This window comes from Phycodurus eques, chromosome 2, assembly GCF_024500275.1.
Source record: "Phycodurus eques isolate BA_2022a chromosome 2, UOR_Pequ_1.1, whole genome shotgun sequence".
Taxonomy (NCBI): Eukaryota; Metazoa; Chordata; class Actinopteri; order Syngnathiformes; family Syngnathidae; genus Phycodurus; species Phycodurus eques.
Window position 1 is genome coordinate 5459002 of NC_084526.1, and position 27099 is coordinate 5486100.

The 27099-nt window shown below is 45.7% G+C and overlaps 1 long non-coding RNA gene across 1 annotated transcript; it reads left to right on the plus strand.

Moving 5' to 3' along the window:
• Nucleotides 1–4707: 4707 nt before the first annotated feature.
• Nucleotides 4708–6562, plus strand: LOC133416752 (uncharacterized). The gene is made up of 3 exons (XR_009770272.1): nt 4708–4765; nt 4914–4976; nt 6400–6562. It is a non-coding gene; the product is annotated as an uncharacterized LOC133416752 (long non-coding RNA).
• Nucleotides 6563–27099: the final 20537 nt, after the last annotated feature.

A 27099-nucleotide genomic window follows, 5' to 3' on the forward strand; every position in this document is an offset into this window, starting at 1 on the left:
ATGGGTCAATGCGAAGCTCCCCCTTGGCAATGATATAACTAAGGAATGTAGTGTCTTGGACATGAAACTCACATTTTTCAGCCTTCACAAAAAAGGTTTATTCTCTAGGATCCTGTGGGGCACCAGTCACACATGCTGTTCATGTTCTGAGAGGGACTGCGAAAAAAATCAAGATATCATCAAGATAGTCAAACACCAATTCATCATGTCCCGGAGGACATCATTAACGAGGTTCTGGAAAACTGTGGGGGTGTTGGTTAATTCAAAAGGCATCACAAGGTATTCATAGTGGCCAAGTGGGGAATTGAAGGCAGTCTTCCATTCATCCCCCTCTCGGATGCGAACAAGGTGGTACGCATTGCGTAGGTCTAGTCTGGAAAAAATGCTTGCACCGTGGAGAAGGGTGATCAACGGAAGGGGTTACATGTTCTTAACAGGACTGTTATTGAGCCCCCTGTCATCAATGCATAGTCTTAAGGTGGTATCTCTTATCCACAAAGAAACACCCCGCACCGACTGGGGAGGAAGAGGGTCGTATAACACTTGTAAGCCAAAGATTCTGAGATGTATTTCTCCATAGCTTCTCTCTCCGGTTGTGAGATGTTATACAGTCGTCCCCTAGGCACTGTGGCTCCTGGCAAGAGATCGATGGCACAATCATAACGGTGGTGGGGAGGGAGGGCCACGGCTTTATCTTTGCTGAAAACTTGGCCAAGGTCGTGATAGCCCTCAGGAACAGAGGTAAGGTCAGGCTTGTCTGTTTTATTGACACAATTAGTAGTCAAGAGAGCAGATTTTAAACAGTTAGTATGACAAAATACACTCCAGGCGGAAAGACTAAGGTGGTTCCAAACAATATCCAGGTTGTGAACCTTAAACCAGGGCAACCCGAGTACCAGGGGTGCCTGGGGACAGTCAAAAACTAGTAGGTTTATTTCCTCCTGGTGGTGACCTGAGAGAAGGAGGGAGACCGGCAGCGTCTATTGGTCTACAAGGGATAGCAATTGTCCGTTAAGTGCGGTCATCTCTAGGGCCGTAGCCAAAAGGCTAGTCTTAATCCCCATTTGTCTCACCAAGTTGCGATCAATAAAATTTCCATTTGCCCCACTGTCAACGAGAGCGGACAGAACTCGGCACCGGTCCTTCCAGGACAGTGTGGCAGGATGTTGGAGCCGGTGTGAGGAGGAACTGCAAGTGTGGCTCACCAGACCTCCCTCTTTATTGATGAGCCGGCCCGTTTAATGAATGTTTTGGACAAGCACGGATTAAATGGCTGCTTTGTCCACGGTACATACAAAGTTGGCCGTTGGTATCATCGTGGCCTTTCCTCAGGGGAGAGCTTTGCGCGTCCCATATGCATAGGTTCAACTATGTCCGCGGGGGGCGGGGTTTGGGACAACGTTTGTGTGGGTCATATTGGTGACTGATTGGCACACGGAGAAGAATTGTGTTGAGTGGGCGGAGCTGGTCGTTTCTCTAGATGCTGTCTCTGCCGCTCTCTAAGTCGGCAATGATCTGTATCGGCCAATGATTATCTGATATGCTGATCGGCTTTAATGTCATAATTTGCCGATCCGATCAACTCCACAAAAGACATTTATTCCGCATTCCCATTGTGTTCAGTATATTTGAATCCAAAAGCTAGTTTATTTTTAGCCTTGTCATATGTCTTTTGCCTTAGTATTGTAAATATCTGACTGCCAATAAAGTTATTAAAAAAACAAAAAACATATCGGCGGTGTGGTACAGACAACACATCTGAAACAGACAACGCGTAACGCTTGGATTAGACTACAAGACAAATGTGGTCTTTCACGATTTCACTATGTCAGACTTCTGCGATAAAATCTTGTATTCCGATACCACCGCATCCCGTCTTTTACGATCACTGGGCTTTATTTTGTCGACACAAATGCGACCGGATACACGTTACCATAGTGATGACGACAACAATGGTTCGCTCCATGTGTATTATAAGAACAAAATGGGGAGAAAAGTCTGGTGGTGGTCACAGGAGACATTAATTTAAAGTAAACTGAAATGACAAATACATTTAATTTTACAACTACTGACCTCTACTACTGAAATACAGTGGTATATATTTATAAATTATTCCAATAAGTTAAAAAAAATATTTTGTTTTGACCATAATTTGATACACTGTCGCTGCCATGTTTAGCGTGCGCAAAGAATTCTGGGAATTATGACGTAGAATGGCAGTTGTAAAATTGCTGCTCTCTGCGGAGCTAAGCTAGCCAATTGTGAAAAACTTATCTTCAGTGAAAAGTGTTACAAATGCCATACTGCGCCGCTTTGGGATGCAATTTTCAATCATGACGGAAGGCAAAAAAGGAGGTAAGCATTCATAGCTTTCCCAAAAAGATCAAGTTGAGGAAATGGTGGGAGGATGTGGCCGGAAGAGTTGAGCTGCCGAAAGATTTGCGGTTGTTCGAAGCCTTTGATCGCCCCCAGCTCATGAGAGAGCTCAATGTTGTCTGGGTATAAACAACGGCTTAAATCCAATGCAGTGCCGACTATCGTTCCTCACAAGGATTTTAAACGGCCGCATGTGACAAGCGAAGGCCGCGCAAAAAGACACGAAAGACGTGGCACTGACCGCGTACCTTGATCAGCCCACTTTAGCAGCTGTTGTAAACAAACAATCGCCACCGGACACTGAGTTCAGTTATTACTGAATACATTTATAACATCTGGCAAAATGAAAAAGTACCATGGGCAGCGGCAGAAATGAAATGGAGCTCTTTAAAACAGGTACTCTCTTTCTCAGTCAGCATTGGCAAGCAGTAGCTACAAATACACCACTAAAAATGACCAACTGAAGTTTGTTCATGCCTGTTCGATTTATCTTACCCAACATTATAAAAAATAGACACAAAACGAATGAAGACGCTGGTTTCTTTTTCTCATGAGGAGGGCGGATGGGAGATTGTTCAGATTACAGCCTCTCAACACACTCTAAACAATCTCTCCCGTCACTCCTGTATTTATTTGAAATAGGGAGGTTTCTAAGTTTACAAGACATAACGTACTAAGGTACAAGACACAACACACTAAGGGTAAGGTTTCAAGGTGAAAACATGGGACCAACACCTGCCACGTCCCGGCCACGTCCTTCTCTCTGATGATTCCTGCTGAGTTTTCTTCTTGAAGGCGAGACATCCTCCTTTCTCAGAATCGTCCATAATACTAATGCAAGCTAAGCAAATAAATGATAACTTCTACAATATATTTAACAATACTCATCATCATTTCCTATTTCTTCTCCTCTCTCTCCTCATTTTCTTGATCACACTCTGGCTTGAACTGAAGTCACTGATGGTGTAGTGGTACACTCGCCTGACTTTGGTGCAGGGAGCGTGGGTTCAGTTCCCACTCAGTGACGGTGTGAATGTGAGTGCGAATGGTTGTCCGTGTCTCTATGTGCCCTGCGACTGACTGGCGACCAGTTCAGGGTGTAGTCCGCCTTTCGCCCGAAGTCAGCTGGGATAGGCTCCAGCGTCCCCTGACCCTAACCAGGATAAGCGGTGTTGAAAATGGATGGATGGCTCGAACTGAAATGGCTACTGCTAAAAACTACTCTGGGCGTCGGCACATCCTCATTTGACGTCATTACCCAGAATGCACTGACGAAAAAACAATGGCGGCCTATGTTGAAATTACATTTTGTAAAACTATATAAATCTGGAAGGGATTATCGAAAGGTCTATCTTATTGTTATGTTACTCAAGTCGAAAGAGATCATATATACCAAAAATGGAGTTCACTTTAAGGATTGCTTGAGGTATGTTCACTTTTAATACGATACTGCTTGCAAGCAGGCAACAAAACGTTATGTAGCCTAGCAAGCTAGTGCTACCACTAATGGTTGTACGTTAACATGCCGGCGTTCTATCGAATCATGTTGTAAAGATTTCGGTGTGTGTGAACTAATTTAACACATTCACTGCTTTAGAAATCAAATATCCATGTTATAACTGGACTAATTACAGTAAGTTAGCACCCATTATTTCTGTCATGTTGTTATGTTGGTTTGACCTGAATAGAATACACTACCTGACTAGAGAATACTTACAACGAAGCAGTCTACTAAACATACTCAGTAGACAGCGACAAGCCTCTGTATAGCCGAACCAAAACTTAATTATACCGTGACAAAACCGCGTCATCCCTAAGAGAAGGTATAGAAAATGCATTGATAATTGCAGGGGGACTGATATATTGTATACTGTGTTAATTAATCTATCAGTAGGATGAGTTGGAGTTAATGTGTATGTGATGTTTTTTTTTTCAGAAGAACAAGACATTCATACTCGAGTGACCCCCACTCCAAGACCATCAGAACTGCTGAAGAGCACTGGGAAAACAGCTAAACTGTCATCTTATTTTTGTTTCCTCCCACTTGTGTGGAGTAATTGTTCCATTATTGTTTATAATCATGTAATACTGTATAATCTTATTACTGTGTAATTTTACACACCGTACAGTGATCATATTCTCTTGCGGTTTGTCTTCTCTTGAAGCATCTTCCATAGAAAAGAGGTCAAGGAGGGGTTCAGAGCCTGTTCAAGATACAAATGGTATGAACCTTTGATTCAATGCAGAAGTACTGTGATATGGTATCCTAGTGTATGTGTCAGTGGAATACCAGGATGAACTGGAGTTAATGCTTCTTAATATTTTCTTTCAGAAGAACTAGACATTATGACTCAAAAGACCTCAACTCCAAGACCATCCTCTGATGAAAGTAAGTCTAGGAGGGTTTCTGAGTCTGTTCAAGATTCTGAAGGTATTAATATAACTCCAGATCAATTTCAGGGGCACTGTGCTATGATATATTGTGTGTGCCAGTAGGATGAACTTGAATAAATAATAATAATCTTCTTTTCTTGCAGACGAACGAGACAATCTGACTAAGGACTTCAATGCTGATACCAAAAAAAGAACTGAGAAAACTGGTAACCTCTTTTTCCGTCATCTTAGTTTTGTTTCGTCCCACTGATGTGGTGTAACATCCATCCATCCATCCATTTTCTGAGCCGCTTCTCCTCACTAGGGTCGCGGGCGTGCTGGAGCCTATCCCAGCTATCATCGGGCAGGACACCCTGAACTGGTTGCCAGCCAATCGCAGGGCACATACAAACAAACAACCATTTGCACTCGCATTCACACCTACGGGCAATTTAGAGTCTCCAATTCATGCATGTTTTTTGGGATGTGGGAGGAAACCGGAGTGCCCGGATAAAACCCACGCAGGCACGGGGAGAACATGCAAACTCCACACAGGCGGGGCCGGGGATTGAACCCCGGTCCTCAGAACTGTGAGGCTGACGCTCTAACCAGTCATCCTGTGGTGTAACAATCATGTCAAATTGTGATAGACCTATATATTTTTAATATGTTTTAAATTACACTTCATTTTTTTCTTGCAAAAGAACACAAAATTCGGACTAAAAAAACCTCAACTTCAAGACCCGGCAAACTAAAATGAACGGGAAAAACAGGTAACCTCCACGAACTGCTTTGCTTCAATACTTCTCTCATGATTACCAAGTATTAACCAGAAAGAACAATTGCATAGTTGTCCTTCCAAATGTACGGCAGACATAAAATCATCCATTTTGATATAAAAAAATAATACCAGAGCTGTCAAATGTTACGGATCGTCTGTATTTTGTTACGGAAACCACTGAACGCATACTCAATCTGCCCGTAACACTCATTGTTCCAGATCCATCCATCCATCCGTTTTCAACACCGGATCCAAGAGCAGGCGGAGGCAGATGTAAAATGATGAACAGTTTATTGAGGAAAAGAAATGGTGGTGGTCCTAGGTGGGTTGGCCGGCGGTGGCTTGAACAGGTGGCAGGCAGTGGTTAGGACAGGCGGCTGGCTAGGCAGCAGGAATGACGTGGATCAGGAACACGGGGGAAAACACTGAGAACAAGGAGACAGGGGAGTCAAAAAAGGGACAGAGGAATAGAGTTGTTTATGGGAGGTAAATGGGCTGTGGTAGCACTGGAAGTAACTGCAATACTTGCGAGGATTCCCTGGAAGAGGCAGGCTCATATACCGGTGGTGATGAGGCTGATTGGAGACAGGTACTGAAAACAGAGAGGGGAGGGGGAAGAGAGAGAGGACGCAAAGCGCCCTTCAGGCTCCAATAATGGAACTGCAGGGCAGTATATGACAAGCTATGTGTTTTGCGTCATTCCAGCTACAGTGGAAGTGGTGGACCACACAAAGAACTCAAAGAACGTGGTCCACACAATGCAGCAAAAAAAATGTGTGTGTGTGTGGGTGTATAAGTGCGGGTTGCGTGTGTCTTGGGATCAGCAAAAACACACCACAGTAAAGTAATCATGGTCCTCTTGTTTCTAGGTTTCTGCTGGGGGAAATAGGAAGAGGAAGAGGTGCCAGGTCTGCAGGCCATCTGATGATGTCAAGACAAGCATGACCTGTGTGATGACATGTCACTCATTATTATTGTTGTTATTATTATTTTCCATTTTCTACCGCTTATCTGAGGTCGGGTCACGGGGGCAGTAGCTTCAGCAGGGACGGCCAGACTTCCCACTCCCCAGCCACTTCATCCAGCTCTTCCGGGGGGATCCCGAGGCGTTCCCAGGCCAGCCGAAGGACGTAGTCTCTCCAGCGTGTCCTGGGTCGTCCCCGGGGTCTCCTCCCTGTGGGACGTCCCCGGAACACCTCACCAGGTAGGCGTCTGGGAAGCATCCGAATCAGATGCCCCAGCCACCTCATCTGGCTCCTCTCGATGTTGAGGAGCAGCGACTCTACTCTGAGATCCTCACGGATGGCCGTACTTCTCACCCTATCTCTAAGGGAGAGCCCGGGCACCCTGCAGAGGAAACTCATTTCGGCCGCTTGTATCCGGGATCTCGTTCTTTCAGTCACGACCCACAGCTCGTGACCATAGGTGAGGGTAGGACCGTAGATCGACCGATAAATTGAGAGCGTCGCCTTTCGGCTTAGCTCCTTCTTCACCACAACGGACCGATACAAAGTCCGCATCACTGCAGACGCTGCACCGATCCGCCTGTCAATCTCCCGTTCCATTCTTCCCTCACTTGTAAACAAGACCCCAAGATACTTGAACTCCTCCACTTGGGGCAGGATTTCATCCCCGACCTGGAGAGGGCACGCCACCCTTCTCAGATTTGGAGGTGCTGATTCTCATCCCAGCCGCTTCACACTGGGCTGCGAACTGCTCCAGTGAGAGTTGGAGGTCACAGCTTGATGAAGCCAACAGAACCACATCATCTTCAGAGATGATGACCACATCATCTTCAGAGATGATGTGGTTCTGAAAAAAGCAGAGATGCAATTCTGAGGCCACCAAACTGGACCCCCTCCATGCCTCGGCTGCGCCTAGAAATTCTGTCCATAAAAGTTATGAACATAATCGGTGACAAAGAGCAGCCTTGGCGGAGTCCAACCCTCACCAGAAACGGGTCCGACTTACTGCCGGCAATGCGGACCAAGCTCTGATACCGGTCGTAGAGGCACCGAACAGCCCGTATCAGGGGGTTCGGTACCCCATACTCCCGAAGCATCCCCCACAGGACTTCCCGAGGGACACGGTCGAACGCCTTCTCCAAGTCCACAAAACACATGTAGACTGGTTGGGGCGAACTCCCACGCACCCTCGAGGACCCTGCCGAGGGTGTAGCGTTGGTCCACTGTTCCACGGCCAGGACGAAAACCACACTGCTTTTCCTGAATCTGAGATTCGACTTCCCGACGTACTCTCCTCTCCAGCACCCCTGAATAGACCTTACCAGGGAAGCTGAGGAATGTGATCCCCCTGTAGTTGGAACACACCCTCCAGTCCCCCCCCCCAAAACACCACCCCAGTCTGCCAATCCGGAGGCACTGTCCCCGATGTTGCAAAGGCGTGTCAACCAGGACAGCCCCACAACATCCAGAGCCTTGAGGAACTCCGGGCGAATCTCATCCACCCCGGGGCCTTGCCACCGATGAGCTTTTTAACCACCTCGGTGACCTCAACCACAGAGATAGGAGAGCCCCCTCATGGGAAGGCGTGTCGGTGGAATTCAGGAGGTTTTCGAAGTATTCTCCCCACCGACTCACAACGTCCCGAGTCGAGGTCAGCAGCGCCCCATCGCCACGATACACAGTGTTGTTGGTGCACTGCTTTCCCCTCCTGAGACGCCGGATGATGGACAACAATTTCCTTGAAGCCGTCCGAAAGTCTTTCTCCATGGCCTCACCAAACTCCTCCCATGCCCGAGTTTTTGCAACAACGACCACCAAAGCTCCATTCCGCTTGGCCAGCCGGTACCCATCAGCTGCCTCAGGAGTCCCACAGGGCAAAAAGGCCTGATAGGACTTCCAAGATGGCGCCTACCAGTGTGGTCGTCTCGGTAACGCGCTCTCTAGTATTGTCTTTGTTTTTGTGTTTTTCGTCCGTCTTTGGAGACCTTACACGACTCACTTACACAAGGGAAGACCTGCTAACCATCAAGGAGGCTACTCCGGACTTTCTGTCACCAATTTTCGAAAATCCGCTCAGTTTTTTCCCCGAGTTACTCACCGGAGCGGCGTCCGCAGTTTTCGGCGCATGGATGCGGAAGCGGCGCCACAGAGGAAAACGAGCCGGCATTCAGGTGAAACTCCGCAAGAGAGGACACAGATTGGCGTTCCCGTCGATCCACCTCACGAATGTACGCTCCCTACCCAACAAAATGGACGAGCTTCATCTTCTGTTAAAGACCAGTAAAGACTTCGGACGTTCCGCGGCCATGTGCTTCACGGAGACCTGGCTTTGCGACGCTGTACCCGATGGCGCCGTCACGCTTCCCGGCTTCAACATTCATCGAGCGGACCGCGACATGGAATCATCGGGAAAAACGAAGGGCGGCGGGATATGCCTCCATATAAACGAAAAATGGTGTACGGACGTCACGGTGCTCAGCACACACTGCAGCCCGCATTTGGAGTCGCTGTTTCTGAACTGTAAACCATTTTACTCGCCACGTGAGTTTGCATCGTTTATACTGGCTGGAGTCTATATTACACCGCAAGCTAACACGAACGCCGCATTGCTAACGCTCGCCGAACAAGTCAACGAAATTGAAAAAAAACACCCGGACTCACCCCTCATTATTCTCGGGGACTTTAACAAAGCTAAACTCAACCACGAACTCCCTAAATACAAGCAGCACATCGACTGTCCTACCAGGGAAAATAATACTTTAGACCACTGCTACACTACGGTAAAAAACGCATGCCGTGCTATACCTCGTGCAGCCCTGGGCTCGTCTGATCACTGCTTAATTCACTTAATACCGACGTACAAGCAAGAACTTAAATGTGCGAAGCCAACAGTGAAAACAGTCAAAAAGTGGACCAATGAAGCCAAGATGGAACTTCAAAGCTGTTTAGACTGCACAGACTGGAGTGTCTTTGAAAATTCAGCTGGCAGCCTGGATGAATATACGGACACTGTCACATCCTATATCAGTTTCTGTGAAGAGGTTTGTGTACCAACAAAATCATTTCGGACATTCAACAACCACAAGCCGTGGTTCACTGCTAAACTTAAGCAGCTTCGCCAAGCAAAGGAAGATGCATATCAGAGCGGGGACAGGGCCCTGTATAATCGAGCTAGAAACCAGCTGACTAAAGAAATTAACATTGCAAAGAGGATCTATGCAGCAAAGTTGGAAAAACAGTTTAGCGCGAACGACTCGAAATCAGTCTGGCGTGCATTCCAATCGCTGACTAATTACAAGCGACGATCCCCCCAAGCTGAGAACAATAGCACACTAGCCAACGACTTGAATACCTTCTATTGCAGATTTGAAAAGGACAGTTTCACTCCACACACCCACCCGGCCGCACCCGGGACCACAACCACAGCTCTGACTTCTGCGTTAACCATCCATGAACAGGATGTGAGACGCATCTTCAAACAACAGAAGATTAACAAAGCAACAGGACCGGACCATGTGTCCCCATCCTGCCTCAAAGTCTGCGCGGACCAGCTCGCTCCAGTCTTCACTCAGATCTTTAACAGAGATTTGGAAATGTGCAAAGTTCCATCCTGCTTCAAACGCTCCACCATCATTCCAGTCCCCAAGAAACCTGCAATCTCTGGTCTGAATGACTACAGGCCTGTCGCTTTGACATCTGTGATCATGAAGTCCTTTGAACGTCTCGTGCTGGACCACCTCAAGAGTGTCACAGGTCCCCTGCTGGACCCCCTGCAGTTTGCCTACCAAGCGAACAGGTCTGCGGATGATGCAGTCAACATGGGACTGCACTTCATCCTAGAACACCTCGACAGTGCAGGGACCTACGCGAGGATCCTGTTCGTGGACTTCAGCTCAGCGTTCAACACCATCATCCCTGAACTCCTTTCAACCAAGCTTCTCCAGCTCAGCGTCTCACCTGCCATCTGCCAGTGGATTTACAGCTTTCTGACGGGCAGGACACAGCAGGTCAGGCTGGGGGAGGCCACCTCATCCACACGCAGCATCAGCACTGGGGCGCCCCAAGGTTGTGTCCTCTCTCCGCTGCTCTCCTCTCTCTACACGAACGACTGCACCTCAGCGAACCCGACTGTCAAGCTCCTGAAGTTTGCAGATGACACCACTGTCATCGGCCTCATCAAGGACGGTGACGAGTCTGCATATCGACAGGAAGCGGAGCGGCTGGAGCTGTGGTGCGGCCGACACAACCTGGAGCTGAACACGCTCAAGACGGTAGAGATGATCGTGGACTTCAGGAGGCATCCTTCGCCACAGCTGCCCCTCACGTTGTCCAGCTGCCTTGTGTCAACCGTCGAGACCTTCAAGTTCCTGGGAATTACAATCTCTCAGGACCTGAAGTGGGCGACCAACATCAACTCCGTCCTCAAAAAGGCCCAGCAGAGGATATACTTCCTGCGGCTTCTGAGAAAGCACGGCCTGCCACCGGAGCTGCTGAGACAGTTCTACACAGCGGTCATCGAATCAGTCCTGTGTTCTTCCATCACAGTCTGGTTTGGTGCTGCTACAAAAAAGGACAAACTCCGACTGCAACGGACAATCAAAACTGCTGAAAGGATTGTCGGTACCCCCCTACCCACCATTGAGGACTTGCACGCTGCCAGAACTAAGACAAGGGCGTGCAAAATCCTCTCGGACCGTCTGCACCCCGGTCACCGGCTCTTCCGGCTCCTTCCCTCAGGTAGGCGCTACCGATCAACGCAAACTAGAACTAGTAGACATTCCAACAGCTTCTTCCCTCTTGCGATCAACTTCTTAAACACCTAACCTATAATTCCATACAACAAGCTGGCAATTTTTTGACTTGAATTCGTTGTCACATTTCTGTGGGGCCAATTATGTATTACTCGTGCACTCACTGTAGTTGTCTCGCCATGCTGCACTATTTGCATATACTGGCCACTCATGCCAGAGTAGCATCTGCTCCATTTGCACACTGATTGAGGAGTATCTGTAACATTTGCACAACCGACATTGTCCCAGATGATCGCACTACTCGTCACTTTAAACCGCATACACTCCTTGAAGTCTCAGCGCCCTTTGCACAACGGTCATTGCACCGGACTATTGCAATATTAGTCGTTCGAACTGCTCTAAGTGCTAGAGGACTCTGCATCTTTTTGCACAATTGTTTTTTGTCAATGTCTTTATGTCCCCAAAGTGTTCTGTAAATTGACTGTCTGTTGTACTAGAGCGGCTCCAACTACCGGAGACAAATTCCTTGTGTGTTTTGGACATACTTGGCAAATAAAGATGATTCTGATTCTGATTCTTCAGCTTGACGGCATCCCTCACCGTGGGGATTGCCGCCACGACAGGCACCGACTACCTTACGGCCACAGCTCCGGTCGGCCGCCTCGGCAATAGAGGCGCGGAACATGGTCCACTCGGACTCAATGTCCCCCGCCCGTTCATAACAATGTATCAAAAACCAATTTATTCCTGACAGAGGAGTCTATACATTTTGCAGAGCTCTGGGTTCGTAACTATCCCTATCTTATCCTTAGCAGATAGTTTTTATTCGACTACTCTATCTGATTCTACCCCAGACTTATACAATGTTTCAAACGAGAGAGTATGGAATCGCTGTCGTCTGATTGGTCCATGGTCTGATCTGACGTCATCGTTGCTCTGCAGAATGATGACCATTTGCCGCTGGCTCCAGATGCCGCCTCCAGATGCCGTCCCACATTCCTGAATTCAATGCCTATAGTGGCTCCCCGCAGTCCTTTTCTTCCTTGACCTCTGTTCTGTATTGTCTCCAGATACATCCTGATGGGGGGAGCCTTCCTGCAATAAACTCCTACCCCCTTATCTGATTATACTACAATACACATCCTTGCTTACCTTCCAAACCAGTTACCATTAAACTCTATATTATATTACAAATAGAATTACATATTAGGCTATAAAGTATTCTATATTACCTTCATTGTTAACTCATCGAAGGTAAATTATTCTCTTGTCATGTTTTGTTAATTGCAACGGTGGTCGATTGGTTAGCACATCTGTCTCACAGTTCTGATGACCCAGGTTCAAATCCGGCCTCCCCTGTGTGGAGTTTGCATGTTCTCCCCATGCCTGTGTTTAGTTACTCCAGGATGTTTTCCTCCCACGTTTCCTCCCACATCCCAAAAACATGCACGCTAGGTTAATTGACAACTCTAAATTGCCCGACTCTAAATTTCTCACGCTTGCTTGCTTCCCTTTGTTTAAGTAAACTCTGTTAAATTGCTCAGTTGTGTCTTTCTGATTTGGGATTCACAATTCAGCTTTCTGCCAGCGTAACAACATACTTGTTGTCTGGCACATGCAGCAGACACATTGGTAAAAACCAAACACTCACTAAAAAGAAATGCCACTCAGCAGCTACTAACGCTGTTTGCTAACACTAATTGTGCATTGAATAACTCAGCACAATTCTCCTTTTGGCTTTGGCATGAAACTGTTTCAGACAGTGCCATTCAAACAATAAATATTGCACACGTTCATTATTTAGGATTGTCGGCCCCGACCTGCTTTTGGTCCTAAAATCAGGACAAATCCATCCTTATCTCACCTCAGACCTAAGAATAATTTTATAGGATAATCTTATCAGGCTTAAATTGAACCAAGATTTACTTGGCTGTTTCATTCGGCACTTGATGGGTGGGTAGGCACTCCAGAGAACCAGCTATTTTTATACGAGTAATGAAAAAACTAAATTTTACGTAATGTGCCCTTTTATTAGGGGGTTAATTTCTTTGGGTTTATGTTTGTCTAAGTCATGGGTGTTGAACTCATTTTCACCAAGGGCCATATTGGCATTATCGATGCCGTCAAAGGACCAGTTAGAAGACAGTAAATGAAACTAAATATAATGTAAAATAAATGTAACTCTACTCCTCAACATATTGTAAAATAACTATTTATTATTACGTACTGCACTGGTATTACAACATGAATCCTAAGAAACCCACGTTGCTCATTAATCAACCATCAAACTATTTAAGTAAATAAGAATATCTCTGAACCCAAGTTATGACATTAATTTTTTTTTGTTACGCTTGACAATTTTGCACGACTCAGAACTTTGGTGTCAGTTAGCATTTTAGAAATACAAATCGGCCTGGTATAAAGTGCAAAGGGAATACCACCTGCTAATGAGAAATGTATGAATAGTGACGACTGTAAAAAAAAACATTGTCTGCATGAATACAGAAACCCGTGAACAAAGCAGCAGAAAAATATATATTTGTTTTCCAATCTTTGTTGAAAAAACCTATCTGAATCAATTTTTCGCTTTGACATTTTGGGATCATTTGTAGACTTATAAACACGCTGCTTTACACAGATGCGGGTACACTACCACCTAGTGGTAAAATCCCGTCACTTGGCAGTAATTTGTAAGGCAACGATGTATTATGTGAAATGTAGTTGATGGTGAATAGACGTGGAAACTGCTCAATTGACTTATTTTAAGACCTTTCAAGCCCCCACGGGCCAAATGCGTTTGACACGTGGTCTAAGTCATGAAACTAAGACAAGGGCGTGCAAAATCCTCTCGGACCCTCCGCACCCCGGTCAGTAGCTCTTCCAGCTCCTTCCCTCAGGTAGGCGCTACCGATCAACGCAAACTAGAACTAGTAGACATTCCAACAGCTTCTTCCCTCTTGCGATCAACTTCTAAAACACCTAACCTATAATTCCATTACAACAAGTTGGAAATTTCTTGACTTGAGTTCGTTGTCACATTTCTGTGGGGCCAATTATGTATTACTCGAGCACTCACTGTAGTTGTCTCGCCATGCTGCACTATTTGCATATACTGGCCACTCATGCCAGAGTAGCATCTGCTCCATTTGCACACTGATTGAGGAGTATCTGTAACATTTGCACAACCGACATTGTCCCAGATGATCGCACTACGCGTCACTTTAAACCGCATACAATTCTCAGCGCCCTTTGCACAATGGTCATTGCACCGGACTATTGCAATATTAGTCATTCGAACTGCTCTAAGTGCTCGAGGACTCTGCATCTTTTTGCACAATTGTTTTTTGTCAATGTCTTTATGTCCCCAAAGTGTTCTGTAAACTGACTGTCTGTTGTACTAGAGCGGCTCCAACTACCGGAGACAAATTCCTTGTGTGTTTTGGACATACTTGGCAAATAAAGATGATTCTGATTCTGATGGAGCAGGTCAAAGATCATGCTCCACAAGTGAGGATGATGTTTGTGTCAGTGATGAATGGCTACCAGAAAAAAAGAGGAACAGTAAATCCTAGCAGTAGTGACATTGGAATTGGATGCAGATGTGATTGCAAAGCAAAGCAAATTTATTTACGTAGCGCATTTCCTACACAAGGTAACTGTACATGATTAATAAAGATGATTCTGATTCTGAAAATGATGGTGTCACAAAACTTCATGAATTACTTGAAAATTGAGTCTAGAATACAGTTCACATTAAATAAGACTTAACAGGCTTAGAGAGTGTCACTGATGGTGTAGTGGTACACTCGCCTGACTTTGGTGCGGGCAGCGTGGGTTCAGTTCCCACTCAGTGACGGTGTGAATGTGAGTGTGAATGGTTGTTCGTGTCTATATGTGACCTGCGACTGACTGGCGACCAGTTCAGGCTGCAGCCTGCCTTTTGTCCGAAGTCCACTGGGATAGGCTCCAGTGCCACACGACCCTGAACAGGATAAACGGTGTTGAAAATGGATGGATGGGTTTAGGGAGAAATAATGACATCCAGTAACGCCACACGATCAATCTGCTTTGTACTTGGGGATAGATTTATCTTAATACATTACATGCTGGATGTCTGGGTTACCGGCTGTGCCTGCAGAGTACAAAGAAATGTCTATTCCAAATGTATTAAGACACACTTTTCACTTGCACTTTAGTATAACCATGAGAAAACTGCTTCGTGGAACACCTCTGTTTTTATCTGAGCAGACAGAAAACTTCTGAATAAAGCCATAGTCCACCAGCAATATGAAAGCCAATCAAGGGGATGTAATTGAAAGATCGGATCAGTGAGTGAAGAGGTATGCAATGATTTCCAGTATTATGTATTCAGACCCACTTACATTTTTCACTCTTTGTTATAGTGTAGCCATTTGCTAAAATCATTTAAGTTAATTTTTTCCTCATTAATGTACACACAGCACCCTATTTTGACAGAAAAAAAAGTAGAATTGTTGACATTTTTGCAGATTTATTCTCTTATATGTCATGGTCTATGTTTTGGTTTGGGTTGTGTTTGGTTTTGTTCCATGTTTTTCATGTCTTGTGTGCTGATTTAGTTATTGTCCACCTGTTCTCATCAACCTACCTTGTGTCAACCAATCAGCTCCCTCCAGCCACTCGTGTCTTGTCCAAGTGTTCCTCATTGCCTCGTAAATCTGTATTTAGGTCCCTGGTTTCTGCGATTGGCTGGCAACCAGTTCAGGGTGTACCCCGCCTCCTGCCCGATGACAGCTGGGAGAGGCTCCAGCACTCCCGCGACCTCAGAAAATGGATGGATGGATGGAGGTCCCTGGTTTCTTTCAGGCCTGGTCAGTTCATTGTCATTGTCAGGTGTAATTTTTTTTTTTTTTTTTTTTGTGTCCTGTTCGACTGCTAGGTCAAGAAGAATGGAAGATCTGTATCCTTTTTATCCCGGAAAATTTTTACTGTGTCACAGTGGAGGTTTTAAGCTTCTGCTGTGGTTTCTTAGTATTATAATTGAAATTTATTGAGAATCAGAGTCGAACAGAACAAATTTTCTAGAGGGAAGAGAGAAACGAAGACAAAAGACAAAGCACTAATTGTAAACAGGATGAGAAAAGTAAGTCATTACATTATCTACAACAATGAAATATTAAATATGAGTGTTGCATGGGGATGTAGTGCTACACCCTGTGAGGGAAGGACAAGCTAGAACAGGACAAGGACAGGAGAAGAAGCATGCAGGACCAGGGTCGTGGACCCGGCTGTACAACTGAAGTGAGGTGGGAATGTAAATTATAAGTCTATAGGACGAGAGTATGAGTGAGGGGATACACAAGCAATTCCCATATTCATTAGTTATTTGTCGCAGTAAATAGGGTCCATCTGAGAGCAGCCCGGTGGACGGGACACGTCCCACACCGAGGGACCCATGGCGGTCCGCCGGCCCCACCGAGGCCGCCCTGACAACTGGCCACCCGGTGGGGGCCACAGGGACCTAATGGCTCCTGTAGGTCGGGCCCATCAGGCCGGACAACCACCGACAAAGAGGGCTGGTCCACCCAGACCCGCAGCACTGCCCCCCCCACACATTCCCGCCAGCACCCACTACCCGCCCCCAAGTGTGGGAGGTGGACCCCCCCCCTCCAAACCAGGCAGGGACTAAAACCCCACACAAGGCTCCACAGCCCGCAGAGGACCACCTGGCTCCCCCACGGGAAGAGGAAGAGGCGACAGCAGCGGGACGCAAGCAGCCCAGAGAAGTGACAGAGGGGCCCCACCGCCCCTACCACCAGATTTGAGCCATCTATTTGGGCAGGGGTGTCAAACTCAAATTCACAGTGGGCCAAAATAAAAAATTGAGACAACGTCGAGGGCCAAACCCAATCCATCCATCCATCCATTTTCTGAGCCGCTTCTCCTCACTAGGGTCGCGGGCGTGCTGGAGCCTATCCCAGCTGTCATCGGGCAGGAGGCGGGGTACACCCTGAACTGGTTGCCAGCCAATCGCAGGGCACATACAAGCAGACAACCATTCACACTCACAGTCACACCTAAGGGCAATTTAGAGTCTTCAATCAACCTACCATGCATGTTTTTGGGATGCGGGAAGAAACCGGAGTGCCCAGAGAAAACCCACGCAGGCACGGGGAGAACATGCAAACTCCACACAGGCGGGGCCGAGACTTGAACCCCGGTCCTCAGAACTGGGAGGTAGACAGTCGTCCACCGTGGGCCAAACTCAATATTTAATGAAAATCACTGGGATGTACATATTTACCTTCTCTGTAGAAATGTAGCGTTAAAGTTTACATATGACAACAAACTTAAATTTTGCTTAAACACTGAATCTGGAATGAGCAAACTTTAATATTATAAACACGATAAATAAAATTCGCGATAAAAGACATCAGTGGTATTTGTTTGTTTTGTATTTAAATAGATAACTTGAATTCTTCTGTCTCTCCATCTTCTATTTATCTATCTCCAACTAGCTTTTTGATTTAAATCTTTTTTCAAAGGCCAACAACAAAACAACCCCCAAAAATAAGAATGTCCTTCAATAAAAATCCAAAGTTCAAACTATTAATAGTCCCTACCTAGGAGTTGATAACGGCCATTAAAAAAATAACATTCAATTATGTTATATTCTTTGTTACAGCCACGTTGCTCCGCACACGACAAATAGGTCTGTCTTTTACTTTAGTGAACAGACAATCTGCCTACCACCTGCCTCGGAAGTTAACGGTTTTCCATCTTTCGTTTGGCCATTTTTGGGAAGGGGAAGTGTAAATTTGCTCGAGGAGACTGGTAGCATAGTTGCTAACGACTGCAACAAAAAGGGAAGGGGCGCTTGCCAGTCTCGACTGATGGGCCAACACACTTGCAAAGTATTTTGGGATTTGTAATATTAGTGCCGCATGTGCTATATACTGGCGGGCCAGCTGTAATACACATTTGATATGGTCTTGCGGCCCAAATATAATTACATCGTGGGCCAAATTTGCTCCCCGGGCCTGAGTTTGACATATATGTATTAGGGGATTTAGCGTAAGGTTAAAATCACCTCCCATGATAACTATAGAATTGAGTGACAAGTTTAACAAGTGTGAAAAGAGCAGGTGAAAAAAGGCTGGATCATCTTTATTTGGAGAGTATACATTGATGAATGTGTAAAGCTTGTTAAATATTGAATGAAGCCTGTATAATTATATATCGGCCTTCTGGATCTGCTACTGTACTATTTATTGTAAAAAGTAGTCTTTTATGGACTAGTATTGAGACTCCTCTTGGTCTACAGTTATAAAAGGCCAAGATAACCTGAGTGAAATTAGAGTGAATGAGGCATTTTTCTTCTGACTCAGTAACGTGAGTTTCTTGAAATAGGAGGAGGTCTGTTTTAAATTTAGTAGTATAATCCATAATCTTAATTCTCTTTGCCTGCAATCGAATGCCATTGACATTCCATGACACAAAAATTAAGTGTGACATATAATGGGTGGGCGGCGCGGTGGTCGACTGGTTAGAGCGTCAGCCTCACAGGTCTGAGGACCCGGGTTCAATCCCCGGCCCCGCCTGTGTGGAGTTTGCATGTTCTCCCCGTGCCTGTGTGGGTTTTCTCCGGGCACTCCGGTTTCCTCCCACATCCCAAAAACATGCATTAATTGGAGACTCTAAATTGCCCGTAGCCATGACTGTGAGTGCGAATGGTTCTTTGTTTCTATGTGCCCTGCGATTGGCTGGAAACCAGTTCAGGGTGTACCCCGCCTCCTGCCCGATGATAGCTGGGATAAGCTCCAGCACACCCGCATATAATGGATTCATGTATCATAATTTTAAATAGATTTGTTACTCTGCATTCTTTGTTGTCATTTTTTTTGACAATTTTCAGAAGATTTTTTTGGTATTGTGTTGATAAATGTTATTTAGAGCGGGTGATACAGATGCTATATTTAAGGTGGAGGTGGGACTGCATCAGGGATCAGCCCTGAGCCCCTTCCTGTTTGCAGTGGTGATGGATAGGCTGACAGATGAGGTTAGACTGGAATCCCCATGGACCATGATGTTTGCAGATGACATTGTGATCTGCAGTGGAAGCAGGGAGCAGGTGGAGGAACAGTTAGAAAGATGGAGGCTTGCACTGGATAGGGATGAAGATTAGCGGAAGTAAGGGTGGTGCAATGGCTCGGATCCTCCATGACAGACGAGTTGGCGTTGACGTAGCTGCGCGGATGGCAAGTGGCGCTCCGCAAGTTACCGCTGCTCGCGAAGCTGGCAAAGAAAAAGAGAAAAGAACGAAACGAAATGACCATCTGTCGTTGAAAAAGGAAAAAAGACTTGTGAAAAGATACATTTTATCTTAATAATAATAGCTGTAATAATAGTAATAGCTGCTTTTTAAAATCTATGCAAGGGGCGCTGCCATGTTTTTCCGTCTTCGGAAATCACGCAATCTCTCGCGTTGTCACAGCATGCGCTCGCTCCCTGTCACGGTATTGCCCCTAACTGTGACATTATATTCTCTTAATACTCTGCCGGTCCTCCAGTTTTAGTGCATCATACACCTGTCTGGGGGGGGGGGGCTGGCTGGTGAGGACACTCGACCAGGTGTCACTGCACTCGGCCGTGCCTTTTTTTTTTAATGCACTACTTGGCATGGCTGGGGGTGACGGTTGCAGGACACTTTTGCCCTGTGAGCGTCTCGCCTCACCCCCACCAATTTCTCAAATTTTTAATGCACTACACCCCACCACACACAATCTGTGGACCTCCCTGGGTCCTGGGGGGGTCGGTGGCGTCCCCCTGGTTGGGTTCCCTGCTGGATGGGCTCGCTGACTCGGCTCACCCTTCCTCAATGAGCCGGCTCAGCAACTCAGTTCACTAACATGCATGTGATATGGTGTTCATTCAGTAATAAGCTTGACAGACACACGATAGGCTTTAATTACTTCCACTGGGATCACTAACAACAACACAGGTTATACTAACATATCAACTCACAGGTTCTTAGAGGTGTTTAGACACTAAAAAGGAATCCCACCGCACCACTCTTCAGTAGCACCACTCATTTTTCTGTTCTCTCTTGTTCTCTTGGTTAGTTATTGCATGTCCTCACCGGGTGTGCCCCCCCATCTACAAATGACCATTGTAATGTTACTTGTGTTCAAATATCTAGACTCTCTCTATTCTCGCTCTCGTACAAAGCAGACGTTTTTTTGCTCGCTCTGCTTGCTTCGCTTCTGTTGACATTTTTTCTTGCTGATAAGCTTGTTTTTCTTCAAAACAAAAAGAGAAGCAGCGATATTTTTAAACCTGTGGGACTGTACTTTTTTTTGTCGATACAGTCAGTTGTTGCTATATTCCAATATTTTCTGATACCATCTCACCATGATGTGAGCGAGGCCTGCTAATTAGCACAAGCCTGCTATTAGCAACAAGACCAGCAATCAAGATGCCTCCCTTTTCCACTGATAACTATCATGGACAGCTGCAGAGGATGTTAATCCTGGAAACGAAAATCCACTGTCTTGAAGTGTATGTGGACGTAAATGGGCAGTCGGGGAATGAAACCACTCTACTGATGTCTCAAAATGGTGAGCAGAAGTGTGCTAATAGACAGCCACTTATCCCAACAAAGGGGACGGATGTGGACTGTGGAAACGGTAATGACCATCCAGCAGTTCTCCCTGGAATTTACTGGGAGCAAAGCCCAAAGATATGGGACAACATCTAAAAGGGGAGACACAACACCAGCAGATTACCGAGAAATGCAGCTGGCCTGCGTTGCGGGCTGCTTCAACCCCGAGTGAGCAGTCGTGAACTGTCGTTACAGCGAAGGGCAAGAAAAAAGGACGTGAGTCAATGCAAAACATTGACATCAGACTTACAAATAGATTTGAGCCACTTTTACAAGACCTTGGCCAATAATACTCATTCTCCACCACCCCTGAAAGGTATGAAACTAAATCATACAAGAAAAAAATGGCACCCCAAACGTTAATAGTGGAGCTGTCAAGGATGTGATAAGAATAAGAATAAGATAAGAACAGTGATAAGAACACCAAAGTACTGTGTTTTACCAATGACATGGTGTCTGATATCCATGATGCTGGATGTCACTAATCAGCACCCAACTGTGAAATGTGTCATTATACACACAGGGGCCCAGGATGTTCTGAAGCAGCAATAGAGGTACTGAAGCGAGATTTCATTGATCTCCTAACAAAAGTGCAATGTTTGGATGCTGATGTTTTTATTAGTGGACCTCTCCCAGTTGTACGATTTGGAGATGAATGTTTCTCTAGGCTCAGCCAATTAAATAAGTGGCTCAAAGAAGTGTGTACTGCACTATCTGTGAGTTTCATTGACAATTTTTGCATTTTTTTGGGAGCGCAGGCATCTTAACAAGATGTCTGTCTAAATAGACAAGGGGTTAACTTATTGGCTGACAATATTTGTTACTGTTTACGTCATTCAGCGGCCCAAAAAGAAAACACTGGCCTTGGTGAAGAACAAAAAGATGCAGTTGTTGCAAGAAGAGTGAGGCTACAGGGAGAAGAGATAGCAGGGGTGGAGGACTTTAAATATTTGGGCTCAACCGTCCAGAGCAATGGTGAGTGTGGTCAGGAAGTGAAGAAACGGGTCCAAGCAGGTTGGAACGGGTGGAGGAAGGTGTCAGGTGTGTTATGTGACAGAAGAGTCTCTGCTAGGATGAAGGGCAAAGTTTATAAAACAGTGGTGAGGCCAGCCATGATGTATGGATTAGAGTCAGTGGCACTGAAGAGACAACAGGAAGCAGAGTTGGAGGTGGCGGAAATGAAGATGTTGAGGTTCGCTCTTGGACTGACCAGGTTGGATAAAATTAGAAATGAGCTCGTCAGAGGGACAGCCAAGATTCAATGTTTTGGAGACAAAGTTAGAGAGAGCAGACTTCGATGGTTTGGTCACGCCCAGAGGAGAAATAGTGAGTATATTGGTAGAAGGATGATGAGGATGGAGCTGCCAGGAAAGAGAGCTAAAGGAAGACCAAAGAGAAGGTTGATGGATGTCGTGAGGGAAGACATGAAGGCAGTTGGTGTTCGAGAGGAGGATGCAGGAGATAGGCTTACATGGAAAAGGATGACACGGTGTGGCGACCCCTAAAGGGACAAGCCAAAAGGAAAAGGAGAATAATACAATAGAAAATTTATGGAGGACTTTTCAGAACTGCTGTCAGTTATTTGTACTGACAACTATTCATAATTTTAACATTCATGTTGACAATAACATGGAAAAAAATCTAAAGAACTCTCTGCTATACTTGACACATTTGACCTCTCTCAACAAATTAAGAGTCCGACCCACACTCGGGGTCACATCTTAGACCTGGTCATTTCTGAGGATGTTGAAATTCTATCAATTGACATTAAGGATATGGCTATTTCTGACCATTTATGTGTATTCTTTGAATTAGAGATTCTTCCAAAAGTTCAGACAACCTCCATGTCTTTTAAGAAAATGTACATGAATGAGAGTACCGCCACAAAGTTTATGGAGACCATTGCTGTGCCACAAACTGTGAATGCTGAGACAGTTGATGAACATTTGGATAATTTCCCCTGTATAATCTCAAATGTCATGAATGCTGTCGACAGCTCCCACTAAAACGAAGACAATCTTGAGGCGACCTAGAACACCGTGGAGGAGCACAATAATGGTTAAGGCCTCTAAATCAAAGTGTAGTAAAGCAGAATGTAAGCGGAGAAAAACTAAACTCCAAATGGACTATGACCTCTCCAGACAGTCTTTGTAATTTTAACCAAGAGTTAGTCAGGGCTAGACAACAACACTTTTCTGAAATCATCAGTAAGAGCTTCAACAATACTCACACTCTCTTTCTTGCACTGTATGTTACTTATCTATCGATCTATCTATTTTTTTCCATTTGTTCTTAAATGTGTTAAGCTGTCTTTTATTTTCTTTGTCTTTATTTTTAAATGCTTTTAATCATGTACAGTTACCTTGTGTAGGAAATGCGCTACGTAAATAAATTTGCTTTGCTTTGCTATCACATCTGCATCCAATTCCAATGTCACTACTGCTAGGATTTACTGTTCCTCTTTTTTTCTGGAAGCCATTCATCACTGACACAAACATCATCCTCACTTGTGGAGCATGATCTTTGACCTGCTCCATCAGAATCAGAATCATCTTTATTTGCCAAGTATGTCCAAAACACACAAGGAATTTGTCTCCGGTAGTTGGAGCCGCTCAAGTACAACAGACAGTCAATTTACAGAACACTTTGGGGACATAAAGACATTGACAAAAAACAATTGTGCAAAAAGATGCAGAGTCCTCTAGCACTTAGAGCAGTTCGAACGACTAATGTTGCAATAGTCCGGTGCAATGACCATTGTGCAAAGGGCGCTGAGACTTCAAGGAATGTATGCGGTTTAAAGTGACGAGTAGTGCGATCATCTGGGACAATGTTGGTTGTGCAAATGTTACAGATACTCCTCAATCAGTGTGCAAATGGAGCAGATGCTACTCTGGCATGAGTGGCCAGTATATGCAAATAGTGCAGCATGGCGAGACAACTACAGTGAGTGCACGAGTAATACATAATTGGCCCCACAGAAATGTGACAACGAACTCAAGTCAAAAAATTGCCAGCTTGTTGTAATGGAATTATAGGTTAGGTGTTTAAGAAGTTGATCGCAAGAGGGAAGAAGCTGTTGGAATGTCTACTAGTTCTAGTTTGCGTTGATCGGTAGCGCCTACCTGAGGGAAGGAGCCGGAAGAGCCGGAAGAGCCGGTGACCGGGGTGCAGACGGTCCGAGAGGATTTTGCACGCCCTTGTCTTAGTTCTGGCAGCGTGCAAGTCCTCAATGGTGGGTAGGGGGGTACCGACAATCCTTTCAGCAGTTTTGATTGTCCGTTGCAGTCGGAGTTTGTCCTTTTTTGTAGCAGCACCAAACCAGACTGTGATGGAAGAACACAGGACCGATTCGATGACCGCTGTGTAGAACTGTCTCAGCAGCTCCGATGGCAGGCCGTGCTTTCTCAGAAGCCGCAGGAAGTACATCCTCTGCTGGGCCTTTTTGAGGACGGAGTTGATGTTGTTCGCCCACTTCAGGTCCTGAGAGATTGTAATTCCCAGGAACTTGAAGGTCTCGACGGTTGACACAAGGCAGCTGGACAACGTGAGGGGCAGCTGTGGCGAAGGATGCCTCCTGAAGTCCACGATCATCTCTACCGTCTTGAGCGTGTTCAGCTCCAGGTTGTGTCGGCCGCACCACAGCTCCAGCCGCTCCGCTTCCTGTCGATATGCAGACTCGTCACCGTCCTTGATGAGGCCGATGACAGTGGTGTCATCTGCAAACTTCAGGAGCTTGACAGTCGGGTTCGCTGAGGTGCAGTCGTTCGTGTAGAGAGAGAAGAGCAGCGGAGAGAGGACACAACCTTGGGGCGCCCCAGTGCTGATGCTGCGTGTGGATGAGGTGGCCTCCCCCAGCCTGACCTGCTGTGTCCTGCCCGTCAGAAAGCTGTAAATCCACTGGCAGATGGCAGGTGAGACGCTGAGCTGGAGAAGCTTGGTTGAAAGGAGTTCAGGGATGATGGTGTTGAACGCTGAGCTGAAGTCCACGAACAGGATCCTCGCGTAGGTCCCTGCACTGTCGAGGTGTTCTAGGATGAAGTGCAGTCCCATGTTGACTGCATCATCCGCAGACCTGTTCGCTTGGTAGGCAAACTGCAGGGGGTCCAGCAGGGGACCTGTGACACTCTTGAGGTGGTCCAGGACGAGACGTTCAAAGGACTTCATGACCACAGATGTCAAAGCGACAGGCCTGTAGTCATTCAGACTAGAGATTGCAGGTTTCTTGGGGACTGGAATGATGGTGGAGCGTTTGAAACAGGATGGAACTTCGCACATTTCCAAAGATCTGTTAAAGATCTGAGTGAAGACTGGAGCGAGCTGGTCCGCGCAGACTTTGAGGCAGGATGGGGACACATGGTCCGGTCCTGTCGCTTTGTTAATCTTCTGTTGTTTGAAGATGCGTCTCACATCCTGTTCATGGATGGTTAACGCAGAAGTCAGAGGTGTGGTTGTGGTCGCGGGTGCGGCCGGGTGGGTGTGTGGAGTGAAACTGTCCTTTTCAAATCTGCAATAGAAGGTATTCAAGTCGTTGGCTAGTGTGCTATTGTTCTCAGCTTGGGGGGATCGTCGCTTATAATTAGTCAGCGATTGGAATGCACGCCAGACTGATTTTGAGTCGTTCGCGCTAAACTGTTTTTCCAACTTTGCTGCATAGATCGTCTTTGCAATGTTAATTTCTTTAGTGAGCTGGTTTCTAGCTCGATTATACAGGGCCCTGTCCCCGCTCTGATATGCGTCTTCCTTAGCTTGGCGAAGCTGCTTAAGTTTAGCAGTGAACCACGGCTTGTTGTTGTTGAATGTCCGAAATGATTTTGTTGGTACACAAACCTCTTCACAGAAACTGATATAGGATGTGACAGTGTCCGTATATTCATCCAGGCTGCCAGCTGAATTTTCAAAGACACTCCAGTCTGTGCAGTCTAAACAGCTTTGAAGTTCCATCTTTGCTTCATTGGTCCACTTTTTGACTGTTTTCACTGTAGGCTTCGCACGTTTAAGTTCTTGCTTGTACGTCGGTATTAAGTGAATTAAGCAGTGATCAGATTTCAGTGATTTGGAACTATATAAATAAAATTGAATTTAAATTGAAACACTTGACTCGAAGGGCTTTTGCTCAACTATCCTGTATGCCTGTGTAGCGATTATGTATGAAATAAGAATTGTGCTTAATTTAAAAGGAAACGATGAGTTGGAAACGGCGCCTGCGTCACTTCCGGGTTATCGTAATTTAAAATTACAGTGTTATAAATCAAGATATTTTATATATACGAGGGGCACCACGTCATATTTTTAAAAGTTTAACTTTTGGCGAAATGGCGACAAACCTTTTTAATTAGTCTCTTATCGGAAAGTGGCTACACTTTAGAAACTTTGAGTTCTAGACTTTCCAGAGGTTTTGTTCCGAACCAAGTCACACAAAACAATGATGCAAGTGGTGAATTTTATAGAAAATTTTATAATAAAAAGGGGTTTCTACAGGATAAAACACAGACAAACACAAAACAAACAAGGTACAGACGAACATTGGCAAAGGAAGGGATTTGTGATGTGAGATTAGCAGAATGGGCGTGTAGTTAATGCATATAGCTAAGGATTCCTGTTCTAGTTAATTTAAACCCAAATATGCACTAATCTGTACTTTTAGTAGACCGCAATGTTGGACTTACGTGTCTGGAACACGTTTGAGGCAGGCGAGTCAGGCTCTCCAGTGTTCGGCTGGCCCAGTCCGACTGGCAGGAAGTTAATTAACTTAGCGTACGGGGGCGAACTCGGCATCCTTGGGTCTCCGCTTTCAAGCGCCAGGCAGCCGTAATTCACTTAGGGTCGGCATGGCAAAGTAACTATCTGTGTCTTGTTTTTGATGGTTAATGGCGGCTGATTTGTTCAGCGTCTGCGTGTGAAGTTGCGTCTCGCCACCCTCTATTGCTCACCTCGGCGGGAAGCGCCGGTAGTGCGAGGCTGGGGTGCCGGGTGGCATCTTTTGCTTGGCATGTCTGCTACACTTGTTACGCTCTGCATCTGACTTCTTCAAAACAAGGACATGAATCATAATTCTCATGATGGAATTAATGTGCACAGAATAATGATACATTATAAAAACAATACATTTTATAATTTCTTTTAATTGATTCACGGTCAAACAAATACACTCGAAGTGTTTCCACAAAAATAATGGTACAGTAATAATTGGTACAGTAAGAATTCAAGAAT